Source organism: Eulemur rufifrons, unplaced genomic scaffold, assembly GCF_041146395.1.
Source record: "Eulemur rufifrons isolate Redbay unplaced genomic scaffold, OSU_ERuf_1 scaffold_348, whole genome shotgun sequence".
In the NCBI taxonomy this organism is placed as follows: domain Eukaryota; kingdom Metazoa; phylum Chordata; class Mammalia; order Primates; family Lemuridae; genus Eulemur; species Eulemur rufifrons.
This window is the reverse complement of record NW_027183130.1, coordinates 64,795-69,153: the sequence shown is the minus strand read 5'-3', so window position 1 is coordinate 69,153 and position 4,359 is coordinate 64,795. Positions and strand designations below refer to the sequence as shown.

At 43.4% G+C, this 4,359-nt stretch overlaps 1 pseudogene; it reads right to left on the bottom strand.

The window, feature by feature from the left end:
• Positions 1-1,452: 1,452 nt before the first annotated feature.
• LOC138380288 (chromatin target of PRMT1 protein pseudogene) lies at positions 1,453-3,397 on the bottom strand (annotated as a pseudogene).
• Positions 3,398-4,359: the final 962 nt, after the last annotated feature.

The following is a 4,359-nucleotide window of genomic DNA, read 5'->3' as shown; positions in this document are numbered from 1 at the left end:
GGAGTCTAAATGAGTCCTTGTGGGTTAGATGTGTTTCGTGAAGACAGGAGACACTTGACTTGTATATATTTATCCATTCAGCCAGCCTGTGTCTCTTCAGTGGGCAGTTCAAGCCATTCAGATTTATTGAAAAAACTGACAAGTGGGGTGGATTTCTGTTCATCCTGTTGAGTAGGACTTTGTTGCTTTACTTTATTTCTTGAGCCATTGCGGTATCTAGTCTTTGACCTTTAGCTTTTGGGTGATTTTACACCGGTGACTGTCTATTGTGCTGATCTGTGTATAATGCAGTTCTGAGTACTTCCTACAGGGAAGGTCTTATCTTGACAAGCTCCCTCAGTGTTTGCTCATGTTAGAAAGACTTTGTTTCCCCCTCATATACATTACTTAGTTTTTCAGGATACAGAATTCTAGGCTGGCCATTATTCTGTTTGAGAAGACTAAGAATGGGACCCCAATCTCTTCTGGCTTGAAAGGTCTCAGGGACTGAAGAAAATCAGCAAGAAAAAAAAATCAAACAGCCCCATTAAAAAGTGGGCAAAGGACATGAACAGAAACTTTTCAGAAAAAGATAGATTAATGCCTAACATACGTGAAAAAATGCTCAACATCTCTAATCATCAGGGAAATGCAAATCAAAACCACAATGAGATAGCACTTAATTCCAGTGAGAATGGCTTTTATCAAAAAGTTCCAAAACAATAAATGTTGGCATGGATGAGGAGAGATAGAACACTCATACACCGCTGGTGGGACTGCAAACTAGTACAGCCTGTATGGAAAGTAATATGGAGACACCTCAAACAACTAAAAGTAGAACTACCATTTGATCCAGCAATACCACTACTGGGAATCTACCCAAAGGAGCAAAAGACATTCTATAAAAAAGATATCTGCACTACAATGTTTATAGCAGCACAATTCACAATTGCAAAGATGTGGAAACAACCCAAGTGCCCATCAACATGAGTGGATTAATAAAATGTGGTATATGTATACCATGGAGTTCTACTCATCATTTTCACTTCTTTTCTGTGTGCCATGGCTACTTCTCTCTCTCTCTCCCCACTCCCTCCCTTTTTTCTCTTACTTTCCTTTCTGTCTTCCTTTCCTTTCCTCTTCCTTTTCTTCCTTCCTTCCTCCCTTCCTTCCTCCTTTCTTTTCTCTTTCTTTCTCCCTCTCCTGCCTTAACCTTTCCTTTCTCTTGCTTCCTTTCTTTCTCTTTCTTTCTTCTTTCTTTCTCTTTCCCTCTTTCCTTCGTCCTCCTTCCTTCCTCCCTCCCTCCGTTCTCCTCTCCTCTCCTTTCTTTCCTTTTCTTTTTCAGGAAAATAAATAAACTTTGTACTTCTGTCCACCCTAAACTTTGTTTGAGAATTCTTTCTCCACCCACTGTGAGCACCTTGTAAGTTTCCACCCTTTCAAGAAGATTTCTCTCTTTTTTTTTTTTTTGAGAGAACAATTTGTTATAATTAACCAGAAATACAAGATTCCACTGAAACTGGAACAGTTGACAGAATATTGCTGTACTTAAACCTTCGAGGAACATACAAACAGGGTCAAACAAAGCCACTGAGAGGAAAAGCCCAAGATCGGTATGGGATAAACATGAAGATAATTGCATTCCAGCATGGGTATCTTCTGACCCCTCCCGGCAGTTCATCTACCACCATTCTCCCATCCTTCTCCCTCCGACACACCTGCCAAACCAAATGGCTTCTTCCCCTGTATTGCAGGTGTAAGCCAGCCCAATAGGACCCCTTTGGGATATGATATAAAGCCAAGAGAAAGTTTGTACATCTCATACTAGGGTAGAAAGTGCACGTACTCAACCCAGTACAAACGGTTATCATCTATGTGGGGGTCAATGCACATGGTAGTAACTTCAATCAAATCAGAGATGCTACCACAGGTAACCTGTTATGTGGCCCTATAGCGATGTCAATGTTCCCAATTTACTACACTAAATTGTCAATGTGGCAGAATGCATTTTTGAGCTCTAGATATTCTAAACACTCCTAGGAGGCTATTAAAGAGGATGTAGAACAGAACTCTACAACCTCAGAAACCTAGGCATTAGGGAGAATGCTGGCTCTTTCTGGGACCTTTCTGTGGGAGCAAAGAGATGAAGAGCATATGACAGTTGAGGGGAGGCACGAGGCCAACACATTTGATTTGTGTTCAAAGAGAAGTCTGAGCAAAGGAGGAAAACAAAAAAACCCAAAACCCCAACCAAAGGAAAAAAACAGTTTCATACAACACTGTATCAAAAAGTGAAAGGAACACCTAAATGCACAAACTAACTGGTGGCAAGTTAAGTCCATAGCCTATTGTGATAGGTCCATCCAGCATCAATCAAGTTTCTTCTCATCTGTTATCTGAAGGTTATTTACAGATGTGGTGACTTTAACAAGAGTCTCTCACAGGAGGGTGGGCAGGCTTCAATCATTGGTTTCAGGATCTGTCTGCGCCATGTAGGCATCCAACTCGGCATCCAGGTGTCCTTTTGTTTTCGACATGTATGCATCTAATTGGTTGTCCAGATGCTCCTTCGTCAACACAGGGCGAGCAAGGGCACCTCTCCCTCGTCCACGGCCTCGGCCTCTGCCTCCAAAGCCCCCTCTTCCCCGACCTATCATACCCCGACCTCTACCACCGATTCCGCCACGACCCATAGCTCCACGCCCTAGGCCCCCTCTCCCAGGACCTCCACGACCTCGAACACCACCTCTTCTTAAGCCCATTCGGGGAGCTACGGCTCGTCCACCTCGGAGCAGGTTTTGACCTCGGAGCGACATCCCGCCCCTAAGTAGGGTTCTGGTGGCACGTCCCCCACGCAGTCCTCCTCTGGGCAAGCCTCTCTGGATTATGGGTAGGCCTCGTCCTCCGATTGCTCCCCTGGCCAGGGTCCCTATGGGTCGGCCTAACCGTGCCTGGATGTTACTCTTACCCAGGCGCTGCTTTAAGCTCTGCTTAAGTTTTAATGCTGCCTGGACAGAGGGTCTATTCTCCATCTGCTGGGCCAGTCTTCTGTTTCTGGCACTGGCTAGCTGCTGTTGTTGCTGCATCGAAGCCCGAATATTCACTGGCATCGGTTGTTTGTTCTTCAGCATATTAGTAAAGCTTCAAGGTCGAACAAAATGGATGTTTAAATAAAAGCTTTATTACAAAACATTTATTGGCATTTTCATGGCTTGCTAGACCAGGAGCTCCAGATCCCACGAACTTTTAAGTAAAGTGGTACACTTAGATCAAGGCTGATGTGGGTTAAAGACTCCACAGTTTCCACAAACTTGCAAGAATCAGAAACTTAGAAATGCAGCTAAGTGCAGCACATTCAATCAAAAGTGATAACAAGGGCTCAGGTAACAGTTTTGAGAGAGGTGGAAAGTATGAAAAACACGCAATAAGCAGATATGATAAGAGACAGAAGATGCAGTTTCAAAGACAAACGAACAAAGCCTAAACCTTGGGAGACCTGAGGGAGCATTGTAAGGGCAAATATGAGAAAGGGCTACAGTACCTTCAGAGCTCATGGAAATAATGCACTCATATAAATTATAGGAGTGTAACAAATTTAAAAATATATTTGTCACTTAGTAACATGAATATAGATAATTAGTGTACCATGTCTTAAGAGATAAGGATAGAAGCACATGTGCTTCAAAAGAGGCAAAAATAGACACTAGATAAATCTCTTAGTGGTCTAACATCAAGCGAGAGAGAAGCCTGAAAGTGCATGTGCATCTGTCTAACATAGAGGGCCGGTGAAAAGGCCTTTCCTCCTATCCACAGTGCCACAGCAAAAGGCAGACAGGGAGGGGGCTAACGATGGACATGTGGGCAGAAGTCAGATTATGAGAGCTTTTTATCAAGAGGTCTCCATGGGGCTAGTTTCATCTTACACGCTAACTTCAATTGTTTGATTGGTGGCTGTCTGGAATCTCTTGGGAAAGGGTATGAGCAGCTCAGGCTCATTAAGAAAAAAAAATATACCATAATTGATCCTTATGTCTGCTCTGGTCAGGAGGTGGGGAACAGTAACATTGTGCCCTGATTTTGCCATTTCTAACTAAAAGTCTTACCTTCTCCCTCCAGAAAAACACTACCTACAAATGCTTGGAGTTAAACTGTCTGTCCCCAGGTTAGCAAACACAAGACAGCCCAAGTGAAATGTCAGAATACATACCACCCCGGATTCCCTGGGGCCAAAGCCAAGGTGAGATTCTGACGAGACTAGAATGTGATGTAGGGAGACCTTGCCCAAGATAATAGGGGATGATGAGGTTGGATTAAAAAAATTAAGTCTAGAACCATGATAAAGGGCTTGTTTCCAAATTTTGTGTGAGAGAAGGGCAGAGC